The sequence below is a fragment of the Sciurus carolinensis genome, chromosome 15 (assembly GCF_902686445.1).
Source record: "Sciurus carolinensis chromosome 15, mSciCar1.2, whole genome shotgun sequence".
In the NCBI taxonomy this organism is placed as follows: Eukaryota; Metazoa; Chordata; class Mammalia; order Rodentia; family Sciuridae; genus Sciurus; species Sciurus carolinensis.
The window spans coordinates 9,611,906-9,626,477 of NC_062227.1; the positions used below are offsets into that span (position 1 = coordinate 9,611,906).

Below are 14,572 nucleotides of genomic sequence, written 5' to 3' on the forward strand. Positions count from 1 at the left end.
CTGGAGGCAGCGATGCCCGGAGGACCTGGCTGCGAGGACTAGGAGCAGCACCAAGAGGACGACGGGAAGCCGCTGCGGGGAGGTGCATGAGACACGCCAGCGGGGCCCCTCGGCGCTCCTTGTTCTTCCTCCTTACTCGCCCGCAGAGTCCCGTCCGGGTAGAGTAGGGGGCCGGCGCCCAAGTCGGGCTTGCAGCCTGCCTCCCCGACACCCGCTCGCTGTCCCCCCACAGTCCCCACGCTATCCCCTGCCGCCCGCGCCGGTTCGAAAGCGCCGGGAGCCGCCCGCCGCGTCACGAGCTGCCTCGCGCCGCCATTGGTCGGCGCGTGTCACGTGTGGCCGGCGGCTTTTGCCATTGGTTGGAGGGCAGGCGCGCGGAGGGCAGGGTCGGGGCCACGGCCTCAGCCGGAGCGCGCGGCCGCGGTGCTGGCCCGTGCGCGCGCGGAGGTGGACGTTGCGGGTGCCCTGGGCTGGACCCCACCGCCCACCCTGCCTGGCGCGGAGCGCGGGGCCCGGGGCGGCCTGCCAGGTCCGGTGCCCGCGGACCCTCGGAGGCGGCGTCTCGCGGTCCGCCTGCGCCTCCGGGCCCTGGACGCCCAGCAAGACCGACCCGCCGGTTCACAGCGCACGGGATCCCGACAGCGAAGCGCCCGAAGAGGTTCGACCGTCGCCGATCAGCCGCAAGCTCCGTACCGCCCTTAGGATTCGTTTCTTCAAACGTCTGGTTGTTACGCGATGCGCTTTGGAGGCACGTCCTGAGTGTCGTGAGCCCTGGGGCAAAGGTCTGGGGTCGGGGGTCGCACGTGGGGCCCCGAGGGGCTAGGCTGGGCGCGCTGCCCGGCGCCCCCAACCTCAGGTGGGGCGCGCCCCCCGGTCCTGCGCAGAGTGACCCCATCTTCCGATTTTTTCTTGAAAAGTTGACCCTCTGGCTTTTTATGTCAAATGTCTTGATTTTTAAGTATCAGCAACGAATTAAAAACAAAACGCTGGGGAACCTAACAAAGGACAAGCTGCCAGTTCCAAACTGCCAGTTTGTGACTCCCCCATTTAGTTCTGATTCTGCCTCTAAATTAGTCACGTGACCTTGACCAAGTCACTTTTCCCTGGGACATGCATTCTCAACATGGGTGATAATTGCTCATGTTCCTGGGGCGCTGAAAAGGTCTTAGATATGAACAATGACTTTCCAAAGGGTCGCAGAGCATAAACGGGTATGCGGTAGATCTGTGGCACTGAGATCGTTGGCGGGTAGCAGATAAAGAAAAAAATGTCACAAAAGTTTTCTGGGAGCAGAGGGGAAACGAAAAAAGGTCGAGATGCAGTGCGTTAGGGAAACCGTTGAACAGATATTCCTGTGATAATTGTGTATGTTAAAGAATTAACACAGTCTGAATTAAGACTTTGAAAGCTGGAGAACCTGGAGGTCCGACATCACATTTTAAGTTTCCCGCCAGGTCCTCTTAAGCACGTGTATACGTGTACACACGCACACACTTATATCCACAATTTTGTTTGAGGTCCACAACCAAGTGCCAATCCACTTTTTTTTTTTTCTTTTCCTTTTTGAGGTACCAAGGATTGAAACCAGGAGCGTGTTACCTCTGAGCTACATTCCCAACCTGCCTTCTTTCTTTCTTCCTTTATTTATTTATTTATTTTTTTCATTTAATAACATCAAAACAGGATCTCACCAGTTTGCCCAGACAGGCTTTGAACTTGCCATCCTCCTGCCTCAGCCTTCTGAGTAGCTGGGATTACAGGAATGGGTCTCATGGGTAACTTTGATTCTACTTTCCATATGAGAACGTTGAAGAGGACAGGGTTGGGATGATTTACAGAGCTAAAAGAACTGGGATTTAAAAACATGTATATGGCTCCCAAATAACTCATCATGTCCAGTTGAACCCAAACCTTTATACCCAAGAATTCACCTAAGACTATTTAAAAGTGTAGATTTGCAGACACCCTCCCAGCCCCCAGGGGCAAAAAAAATGTGAATTCAGTATCTGGGACCCACCTGAGATCTGCATTTTAACAACCTCCTGGGTGATTCCCATTTGGTGATTCTGGGACCATTTTGAGAATAACTAATTGCCCACCCATTCCTAATGCTTTCTTGGGTTGTATCCCAGAGACTCAATTTTTCAGTTCCCAAGCAGTGGTTCCATCTCCTTCAGACAGTAACCATACAAACTTCGGAAGATAAATCTTTTGTTGGGGAAAGTCAAGGTTTATGAGACAGCAGCTTACATTCTTGAGCAGCTCTCATTTTGAGAGAGTTCTGACAATTTTGCTTGGCATTTTTTATAATATGATCTTCCTTCAGTGCTGTTGAGTCTCTTAAAAAACTAGGCTTAAGGCATTTAATTATGTATATACATATGTACTGAAGATTGAACCCAGATACACCTTACCACTGAGCCACATTTCCAGCCCTCTTCTACTTTGAGACAGGGTCTTACTAAATTGCTTAGGGCCTTGATAAGTTACCAAGGCTGGTCTGGAACTTGGTGATTCTCCGGCCTCAACCTCTATAGAGTTGCTGGGATTACAGGTGTGGGACACTGTGTCCAGCGAAGACATTTATTTTAAAGTTAATGTTAAACAGACTTTCAGACACCATGAAAAAAATTTAAAAAACACAATTCACCCATAGTACCAATAATCTAACAGAACTGGGGAGTTAACCCAGGGGCGCTTAACCACTGAGCCACATCCCAAGCCCTATTTTATTTTTTATTTTGTGGCAGGAACTTGCTGAGTTGCTCAGGGCCTTGCTGAGTTGCTGAGAGTGGCTTTGAACTCGTGATCCTCTTGTCTCAACCTTCCGAGCTGCTGGGATTATAGGTGTGTGTCACCATGCCCAGCTGTACTTTTAATTAATTAGTGATGGCACTACTGTTAGTCACATAGATTGTTCACGTTCACCAAATTTAGAAAATTCTTCTGAGAGAGGGACTTGAATTTCAGAATTAGAATTGGAATTCTGAAAATTATCTTGAGGCTAAACCTTAAATCAATTCTTTTAAAAGCCCATTTCATCCTTTTTCCAGACAAAAAACTACCTCAAATCTGAAGATGTTCTTTAGTTCAGAAATAGCAGTATACAGGGTTGTAAAAGTGAGTACATTGAAATGTTTCTTAATTAAGAATCATCTTTTCTAGTGAATTCCTGTATTGCTTTAACCCTGACCAAAATATGCATTTAATTTGTTTGATTATACAGTTCCTTTTCTAAAATCAAGATAAGTAGAATAATTGTAATATTTCTTTTCAAGTAATAACTGGATCACTTAATACATCAAATTGTGTTGTTACTAAAAATATATATTTTGTTTTACTCTTTCCTGTGGAGGCAGTAAAGTTGATTTTGGTTAAAGGAAGATCTGGTATTCTAATTCCATTTTCCACAGTTTCTAGTTTTGACCTTGGGCGAGTGACTTCCTCTCTGATTCCTCACTTTTCCAATCTTTAAAATGGAGGCAGTGCCGCCAAGGTCATGACAGTTCTATAATACAGCATGAGTAAAACCTTCTTTGAATGCTGGGCACAACTATTTTCCTATTAATATTAGTTTTATTTCACTCTCTTTTGAGTCTATTTGTGAGTTCCAATCCTTCTGTAATATTTAAGATAATTTTGATTTCAAAAAAGGTGCATTTTTGGAGAATTTACTATATATATATATATTTCAAAATTCCATAAACTTGATGAGCCATTTAAAAAAATTTTTTTTCTGAGAAAACTAAGGGCACAGTGACTATTACTTTCTTTCTTTCTTTTCATCGTCATCTTTTGTTAGTAGTACTGGGAATTGACCAGGGACTAATCCATGCTAGGCAAGCATTCTGTCCCCAGACTTTTTTATTTCGAGACAGGGTCTTACTGAATTGCCCAGACTGGCTTCAAGCTTGTGATCCTTCAGCCTCTCAGCTGGCATCTAGCTCTTTATCAGTTTTGCTGTCAACCAAAGTTGTTAATTCAGCAAATGTTTATGAATACTTATTATTTGCCAGGCACTATGGCAGGTATAGGTGATGTAACAATGAAGAAGAGAGACAAGGTGCTTGATCGTATATGAAGAAGATAGGTAAATAAAACAAATTGTAGATTGTGATAAATGCTAGGATGGTGTAACTATAAATAATATCAACAAAGTTAACATGGTTAAGATATGTTTACCTCAGTGGATTTTTCATCGGTGACAAAATAATTAGGAAATTATCTTAAATTCTCAAGTCTCAATGAAGATTGTGCAAGTAAATTGTGTCAGCAAATGGGGGATTGAAGTAAAATAATTGGGAGCATGTAAAAACAAGTGTTTTGCAGTTGTTCCTAGAGACATAATGTATAATTTTTCCATAAAAATGTCAATGTTTTGATAATTCTTAATTTCCTTGGAAACTATTTCCTTTACTAGCCACTAGTGCAGGTACCTTATTACAAAATTGTAGATGAAAATAATCTTTTGCACTGGTTTCTCAGAGATTTTTGTATTTTATTTAACTATACTCACCACACTGCACACTGCACAGCGAGGGGTTTGAGCTTCTGTGCCTTCTGACCATCATCTCCCCACTCCCATCTCCCTGCCCCCCGGCCTCTGGAATTACCACTCTACTCCCTGCTTCTGCGAACATGAGTATTTTAGACCCACATGTAAGTGAGATCCTGTGGTATTTATGTGCTTGGTATGTTTCATTAGCACAGTGTTCTCCAGTTCCATTCACGCTGTCAGGAATGGCAGAATTTCCTTTTTTAAGGTTGAATAGTATCCCATTGTACCTAGTACCGCAGTTTCTTTTCTTTTTTCTTTTTTAATTTGTTCTAATTAGTTATACATGACAGTAGGCTGCCCTTTGATACATTGTACATAAATGCACAGCTTCTCCTTCCTCTGGCTGTACCTGGTGCAGTCACACCAGTCGTGTAATCATATGTGTGGCATGGTGGCAGTTTTTTGATGGGCACTTAGGATGATTCCAAAATTTAACTATTGTGAACGATGTTGCCACCAACATGGGATTGCAAACGCCTTTGACAAACTCAATTTCTGGTCTTTTGGATAAATATCCAGAAGTGGGATTGCTGAAAAATATAATAGCTCATTTTTCAGTTTTTTTGAGGAACGGCCATACTTTTTTCCATAATGACTCTACCAATTTACATACCTACTAACAGTGTTTAAGAGTTTCCTTTCCTCCACATTGTTGTCTTTGAACTTTCTGATCATAGCCATTCTAACAGTCATGTGGTGATATCTCTTTGTGGTTTTGATTTCCATCTCCCTCATGATTAGTGATGTTGAGCACCTTTTCATGAACCTGTTGGCCATTCGTATGTCTTCTTTGGAAAAATGTCTATTCAGGTCCTTTGCCAATTTTATAATTGAATTATTTGAGTTTTGTTTGTTTTTGTTTTGTTTTTTGCTACTGAGTTGTGTAAGTTCCTGATATTTTAAATATTAGCCCCTTAACAGAATTATGGTTTATAAATGTTTTCTCCCGTTCCGTAGGTTGCTTTTTCATTTTGTTGGTGGTGGTTTTCTTTTCTGCGCAGAAGCTTTTTAGTTTGATGTAGTCCTACTTGCTTGTTTTTGCTTTTGTTGCCTGTTCTTTTGACCTATATCCAAAAATTCATTGCCAAGCCCATTGTGAAGCTTTCTCCCTAGGAATTTTACAGTTTCAGCTCTTACATTTAAGTCTTTAATCTATTTTGAGTTAATTTTTGTAAGTGGTGTAAGATAGAGGCCCACTTTCAATTTTTTTCCCTTCCGTGGATACCCAGTTTTCCCAACTCCTTAATTGAAGAGACTGTTCTTTCCCCAAGGCATATTCCTGGTGTCCTTGCTAAATGTTGTTGACATAAATCTGTGAATTTGTTAACATTTGACCTCCTAGGTGTAAACTCTGTGATTTTAATCAATAACTTTGAGTGGCAGGTTCTACCGGGACACCATCACCTAGCCTGATTCTGGTTGTTATAAAAGAACATTTCCTGTCTTTGATCTTTCTATGTGGAGGTGAATGAATTTCAGTCTCTGGATCCCCCATCCTGTCTGGATGCTATATTGTTTACCTAGCACAGGGGGATGGCCATTATAGGTGGAGACTGGTTAGGAGGTCCACAAATAATTACTTAAGGGAAACAAAGTCATTTTCAAAAAAATCTCTTGAGTCATTTCTATTGATTATAATTCAAGCAATAACATTTTTCTTTCCTACAGATAGCTATTTTCCCTAGTAACTTGTGACCTTCTGTTGTTCAAAAGGAAGGTTACCTTACCCTATATATGAACTCAGGCAATTTTCTTTCATCAAAAAGAAAGTTTGGGTGTTTTTGGAGTGGGGGGTATTGAACCCCTAGGGGCTCTTTACCACTGAGCTATATCCCTAGCCCTTTTTATTTTTTATTTTGAAGCAGGATCTCACTAAACTGCTTAGGGCCTCACTAAATTGCTGAAGCTGCCTTGAACTTGGAACCCTCCTGTCTCAGCCTCCTGAGTCTCTGTGATTATAGGTGTGCACCACGCCCAGATTATCAAAAATTTTTAAGCACTTACCGTGTCCCATATATTGTAATGGTTTAACTACATCTGCCACAGAATTCCACAGTAGATTCCTGTATGTTGAAGAAAGACCTTATGATCTTAGCTGCAAGGATATATTTTCTCATTTAGATTTACACCTTTGCCTTATAGTCTTATAAAGACTAATTTAACTTTTAAGTGGAAAAGTTTCTAGAGAATTTACATTTCCTACATTTTCTTGAGTCTTCTGTTTTAGGGATTAAATTACCTGCTTGTTTAATTCATGTTCTGATTGAGTTTTTATTTTATTCTGTTCCCAATACTGTTTCCCAAGACATTTGCAGTTAATATAATCTTTTAAAAATAATGTTTCTTTTAAAGATATTGAAGGTCTAATTTAAATAATATCAATAATCAGAAAAGAAAATAAAAGTGACCTATACTCTACCCTGATAATATTTTGGTACATATTCTTCCAGTCTTTTTTCTGTATTATATATATATATATATATATAAATGAGATCATACTTTATATGCTATTTTTGTAGCATGTTTTTTCTTATAATATATAGTAAGTAAGTATGGTTTTTGCTCACTATTTTTTAAAGAAAAGTTTTATTGTTAGAATTGGGACCAGGGGAGTCCTGTTAATAAATTACCATGCAGGATAAATGCAGAAATCCAAACTGCTGACCCAGGAACAAAATCCACTTCTCGGTCCTCCTCCTCTAATTTCTGCCCCATTCCCAGCCCCACCCCCAGCCTGAACACAGGAGGGTTCTGTGGGGGAGTCTCTGAAGGAAGATTTATCTAATCAGATACACAGTTGCACCATAATTCTTTTTTCATACTTTCCCAGCCACCCCATCGGAATGTTTATTTTTTAAAAATTTTTATAACTTTATTTATTCATTTTTTTAATGTGGTGCTGAGGATTGAACCCCATCCCTCACACATGCTAGGCAGGTACTCTACCACTGAGCCACAACCTCAGTCCGAATGTTTATTTTATACTGTATTGCTGCTAGAGGCAAAATATCAACATGAAATTAAGAAGATTTGAGTAATAGTGGGAAATATTATCATATACTAGAATACTTGAGAATTGTAGGAAAGTTAGAGAAGCCTGAATGTTTACAGTTGAGCAGTATTCAAGTTTTTAATTGTTATCTTCCAAAGAAAATGGCCTTTAAAATTCCACTTTGCCTCTTGTATATAACCTCAAACTTTCTAGCAATTTTGTTTTCATCTATTGCTAGTATACAAATATATTTGATTATTAAATGATCCCTGTTTTTAATGTTTTGGTCTTCATTCTAAATTACTTAATAATCTATAAGAAATTATTTTCAAACTACTCAGGCCACAGATTCAGTTTATACCAGATATTGAAAACAGTGGTAGGAATGTATTTTTAAATGTAACAGGAAAAGAAATTCCTTTAAGTGTACCTAATAATAACCAGTGCAGTTAGTCATTTGAAAATTGTTTTTATTTCTATGAGAGTAAATCATTGATTGTGAAAATTTAGCAAATACCAGTAAGCCAAAAAGAAAATTCCACTTGGAATCACAGCACTGTTAATATTTTATTAGTTTACTAATCTGATTTACCTTTATCTTTTTTAATCTATGATGGATTCTATTCAGAGTGATTATTTAAAATGACTGCTCTCCTGTGAATGTTGTTTCTTGTTAAAAACAAAATTTTAACAAATTTAAAGATCAGTTTGACTTTTATTAGAGATTTTTGAATCTTAGCATCACATCTAAAAGATTTTGAAAGGTGCTCCTATGAGCTGAGAAGCTATGGGCTTTTGTAGGTAGGGATAGCTAAGGAAAACAGAAACAAGGAACAAAATGTGGATTGGTCTTTCCAGAGTTTCTTTCCTTACAAGGTTAAAATGGGATTTTCCTTATCGTGCCAACTCAAGTAAACCGAGCCCCTTTGACAGGGTTCTGTGATTCTTCTGTTCAGTTGATGACCTGTCATCTAGCACAGGTAACTCCATTCTAGTTTGGTTTGGCCTGCTGGGCCTAATGCAGGAGCTTATTTCAAAACAATGACTTAATAATTTTTATCTAACCCCTTTTTTATTTGAACTGAATATGTATATATTAAGTCAATCTCTCTCTCTCCCTGCCATCCTCTCTCTCTTTCCTTGCTGGGATTAATTCCAGGGCCTCACACATGGTAGGCAAGTGCTCTACTGAGCCGTGCCTGCAGCCCTTAAGTATTGATTTCTATTTCTAACCTGTTCCTTGAATGAATGGTCTTATTCCTAATTTAAGGTCAGCATCTTTCATCTGTCCTATGTTTAAACCACAGCATATTTTTAATTCCAGATTGATTTTCTGTGGTTATCTATAGGCATGTGGGTCATCATGTATCTTTAGAGAAAAAGATGGTTAAACTAATATTTTATCTGAGTAATAATAAAATAATAACAAAGTAAGAAAATTATGTAATGGAAATTGTAGAAATATATAAGGAAAAAAAAGTTAGCCATACTCCCATATTAGCATTTTGATCAATCTCTTTCAAGTCCTTTTTCTATGCTTATCTCTTATTATGTACTATATACACAGCTTTGTATTTGGTTTTCTTTAAATTGTAGAAGGTTTATCAATTCATTTTTAATATTTTAATGCGTTGCCAAAATAATGTACTGTGGCAAATGCCAGCATATAACTTTCCCAGTGCCCTCCCTCCCCCCCGCCCCGCCTCCCCTCATCTGAAGTCTCCTAGATGCTGACCTTTGTGACTTGGATAATTTGTCATCATTACTGTAGTATCCTGAACACTTTCTGGTTCCTGGAGGTTTCTGGTCTCTCTCTCTCTCTCTCTCTCTTTTTTTTGTGTGGTACTGGGGATTGAACCCAGGAATGACCTACTACTTGAGCTGTACCCCCAAGCCTTTTTAAATTTTGAGACAGGGTCTCCCTAAGTAGCTGAGGCTAGCCTAGGATCTGTGATCCTATTATCTAAGCATCCTGAGTTACTGAGATACAGGCATATGCCACTGTGTCTTGCTTTTCTCTGGTACTTTCTGTCTGGCCTACCTGAACAAGTTGTCCTTCACCATGTCCTATTGAACCCTATTATTTGATTGCTTTCTCTTTCTTTTTACCCCTTATCTGAGTTAGTATTCTCAGCCCCCACGGGACTGATCCCCACATATTCCAGTCTTATGTGCCTATTTTTCAAAGGTCCTAGCATGCCTCCACTTAGCCTGCCTTATTTTGTCAGGAAAAGCTGTACAGAATCAACTGACTATAGTTGAGTGTTTTCTTTCATTTGGGCAAAGCTTTTTGAAAACAGATGATAAGCAAGGACCACAGGGGAGGTTTTTTCTCTCTGTGATTAGTTGTGTGTGTTCCCTGGTGCACATGGGAAAAGTATTCTCATTTAGATCATTTTCTTCTCTCCCATCTGACGCAAATGATTAGATGGTTCAAAACACAGAAACAGAGTTCTAATTATTTGTGGATTTTTAAAGGGAAAATGCTGTGAATGATTTGACTTATTATAAGCAAATGGGAAAATAATTATTACTTTTAGCCTGTATATTCCAAATTTGGTTTTCCAAGAGATTATTACTTGGACCAGTTGTAGACCTCCCTTGTTTAGACAAATCAAATTAGTGAGGACAAAGATAAAATTGAACCATTTTTCTTTATATTAATACATTTTAGACTTCAAAATTTTATACTTCTAAAAAAATTAACTTTCAGGCAATTATCAAATATAGACTGGAAGCAATATTCTTTTGTTAAATGAATTATGGTGAAATACATTGATTTTAGCAGTGTGAATCTTACATTGGGCATTTGGGAAAGATTCCCCCACTTTCCCCTGCACTGCAGGGGATTGAACCCAGGCCTGGTTCCATCTACTGGGCAAGTGTTCTACCACTGAGCTTCCAGCTCCAGCCCGGAGATCGTAACACACTGACTTGGTGCTAGAGGGTAAACCCCACTCAACCTGTTAAAAAATTTATTCTTCATTCTTAAGTTTATCCATCAGGTCAGTTTGAACAAGTCTAATTCCTTTTTTATAAAACAGTCCCTTTAAACACATGGATGTATTATTCTCTGAGTGCACTGTTCCATCTTTTATTAAACAGTCACCTTTTAAAAGTCAGGGACTGTTTTATTTACCTTTTAATCCCTTCCCCCATGCCATGCCTCTTAAGTTCTTGGTACCCAGCAGGGGCTCAAATATTTATTAGATTGAATTGGACTATTATTCCTATGAGCCCCTCACCTGGTCTCTTCTTAAACATGCTCCAGTTTGTCTGTTTCCCTGTTAAGCTATGTTTCTGGTATATCCTGTCCTACTCTGGAAAAATATGAAAAGATGACCTGATTTTGTTATTGAGCATCTTATGTGTCATGTTTTTTTGCTTGTTTGTTTTGGTTTGCGGTTTTTTGCTGGCCAGTTATAACTGAATACTTCATTATTTATTTTGTTACTCAAATTGTCCTGCCAACAAGGAGGGACTGTTACCTTTCTCTTTTTACTCATTCATGTCTATATTAAGCTAAACAGAAGTTCATCCTGATGCCTCAGACCTCAGTCCATAACTGCATGGTTCATTCTAGCTTTCCCCCTTTTCTGTAGCTTTCCAGTCCACAGTGAGACACTTGGCTCCTACCAGTCACCATCTTTTTACCAATTCTTATTTTTAGTTCAGCAATTCTGATATGTATAGCAATATCAGAATGTTAACTTGTACCTCCATATTATCCATTAACAATTACAGTTCAGTGTTTATCTACAGTTCCTTTTCTCTAGAAGTTTCTATTCATTTCCAAAGTGACTTACACACCTTTCTCCCCATCCCCTTCATGAAATTACATATTTGTTGTGCAATCCAATGCTTTTGTCTCAGTCTGCATTACATACTGAGCTCTACCTCCTCCTAGTTGAGTTTTTAAAACTTGCATTTAAAGAATGACATTAAGATTCACTTTCTGTGCTATTAAATTTCCATGGATTTTGACAAATAGGTAACATTCTCTGTCCATCATGACACTAATAGACAAAATAGTTTCATAGTCCTGAAAAATAGACTGCTCTTTATGTAGTCAGTTCTCTGTCCTTCTCAATCTGTCCTTACAAAAACTGATCCGTTTCTGCCTCTGTAGTTTTGTCTTTTCCCAAAGTCATATAAATGCAATCATATAATACATAACCTTCTTGAGCTGGGATTTTTCACTTAGCCTAATGCACTTAAGATTTATCCATGTTGTGCAGATTTATGGCTCTTACCTTTTGACTGTAGAATACTAAAATGTACGATTGCTTCCAGTTTGCTACATTGCAGACACATATAGGTTGAGTGGACATAGTTTTCAAATCAGTTAGGCAGATACCTAGGAACATAATTTCTGGGTTTTGTGGTAAAATATGTTTAACTTTATAAGAAACTACCAAACTGTCTTCTAAAATGGCTATATACCATCTTGCATTCGTTCCACCAGCAATAAAGAAGAATTTTGGTAAATTCTTTGGATTGTTTTTCATAGACAGTTGCATTGTTTACAAATAAAGATGGTTTATTTCCTCCTTTCTGATCTGCATGACTTCCACTTCTTTTTCTTGTCTTAATACACTTAGCTAGGAACTTCATGAAGTTGAAGAGAAATAGTGAGAGAGGACATCCTGGCCTTTTTCTTCATCTTATGGAGATAATACTGAGTCGATATTAAATACGATGTTGGCTGTGATTTTTAAAAATAGTTCTTATGAGACAAGGGAGTTCTTTATATAGTCTTGATATTAGGTTAATGCTGGCCTTACAGAATGAGTTAGAAAATGATCCCTATTCATCTATTTTCTGAAAGAAATTGTAGAATTGGGATTATTCTTCCTTAATATTTGGTAGAAATCACTGGTGATCTCCAATGTTTTCCAGACTCAGGTTTTTTACAACTACTTTAATCTCTTTTTTTAAGTTTAAGCCTATTTGTATTATCTATATCTCCTTGAGTAAGATGTGGTAGTTTGTGCCCTTAAAGAAATTGGATACTTTTATCTAAATTATCCAATTTATATGTATACAAATTTGTGGACTCCTCTTTTATTCCTGATATTGGCGATTGGTGTCTTTTCCCTTTTTCTTGATTAGTGGTTTATAATTTCCTTCCTTTAGGTTTAAGTTGGATTTAATTTGACTTTCTTTTCCTGGTTTCCTAAGGTGGAAGCTTTGGTTGTTGATTTTAGATCTTTTCTAAAGTGTGCTTTTCTATAAATGTCTTCTTAAGCCCCACTGAATCTGTACCTCGTATATTTTGATGATAGATTTTTTGTTTGTTTATTTTGATTCATTGTACACAAATGGGGTACACAAAGTAGAGTCACATCATTTATATAATCATACATGTACATAAGGTAATGATGTTTGTCTCATTTTATTTTTCATTCCCCCCATCCCCTCCCCACCTCTCATTTTCCTCTTTACTATTCATTCTTTCTCCATACTTGCCTTCCTCCCACTCCCCATTATGTTTCATCATCCACTTATCAGAGAAATCATTCAGCCTTTGGTTTTTTTAGGATTGGCTTATTTCACTTAGTATGATATTCTCCATCTCCATCCATTTACCTGCAAATGACATAATTTTGTTCTTCTTTATGGCTGAGTAATATTCCTTTGTGTATGTGTACCACAGTTTCTTTACCCATTCATCTATTGAAGAGCATCTAGGTTGGTTCCACAATCTAGATATTGTGAATTGAGCTGCTATAAACATTGATGTAGCTGCATCACTGTAATATGCTAATTTTAAGTCCTTTGGGTATAAACCAAGGAGTGGGATAGGTGGGTCATTCCAAGTTTTCTAAGGAATCTCCATACTGCTTTCCAGAGTGGCTGCACCAATTTGCAACCCCACTAGCAATGTATGAGTGTGCCTTTTTCCCCACATCCTTGCCAACACCTATTGCTTGTATTCTTGATAATAGACTAATTGGGTGAGTTGAAACCTTAGGGTAGTTTGATTTACATTTCTTATTACTAGAGATGTTGAACATTTTTTCATATATCTGTTGATTGCTTGTAGGTCTTCTCTGAAGTGTCTGTTCATTTCCTTGGCCCATTTGTTGATTGGGTTATTTGTATTCTTTGTGTAGAGTTTTTTGAGTTCTTTATATATTCTGGAAATTCTGGAATATCTGAAGTATGAGTGGCAAAGATTTTCTCCCACTCTGTAGGCTCTTTGCATTGCTGATGGTTTTCTTTGCTGAGAGAAAGCTTTTTAGTTTGAATCTATCCCAGTTATTGATTCTTGCTTTTATTTCTTGTGCTTTGGGAGTCATGTTAAGGAAGTCTGGTCCTAAGCCAACATGTGAAGATTTGGACCTACTTTTTCTTCTATTAGGTGCAGGGTCTCTGGTCTAATTCGAAGGTCCTTGATCCATTGCGAGTTGATTTTTGTGCAGGGTGAGAGGGGTTTAGTTTCATTCTGCTGCATAGGGATTTCCAGTTTTCCCAGCACCATTTGTTGAAGAGGCTGTCTTTTCTCCATTGTATGTTTTTGGCACCTTTGTCTAGTATGAGATTACTATTTATGTGGGTTTGTCTCTGTGTCCTCTATTCTGTACCATTGGTCTACCTATCTATTTTGGTGCCAATAGCATGCTGTTTTTGTTACTGTTGCGCTGTAGTATTGATGAAGGTCTGATCTTGTGATACCACCTGCTTTGCTCTTACTGCTAAGGATTGCTTTAGCTCTTCTGGGTCTCTTATTCTTCCAAATGAATTTCATGATTGCTTTCTCTGTTTCTATTAGGTATGTCATTGGGATTTTAATTGGAATTGCATTGAATCCGTGTAGCACTTTTGGTAGTACGGCCATTTTGACAATATTAATTCTGCCTATCCAAGAACATGAAAGATCTTTCCAATGATGATAGATTTTTTTAAAAATTATTTTTAATTGCTTAATACGCTTAACTTAAAATTTACAATCTTAGCCATTTTAAGTGTACAGTTCAGTGGTGTTAAGTATATTCACATTTGTGTTAGTCAGCCTTTTC

General features: G+C 38.5%; 1 protein-coding gene across 1 annotated transcript in view; it reads left to right on the forward strand.

Annotated features, from left to right (window-relative positions):
• Positions 1–402: 402 nt before the first annotated feature.
• Positions 403–14,572, forward strand: part of Ptpdc1 (protein tyrosine phosphatase domain containing 1) — a 69,214-nt gene continuing 55,044 nt past the window's right edge. The window contains exon 1 of the mRNA XM_047526890.1: positions 403–748. The gene's annotated coding sequence lies outside the window, so the exon portion shown is untranslated. The remainder of the gene's footprint in view (positions 749–14,572) is intronic.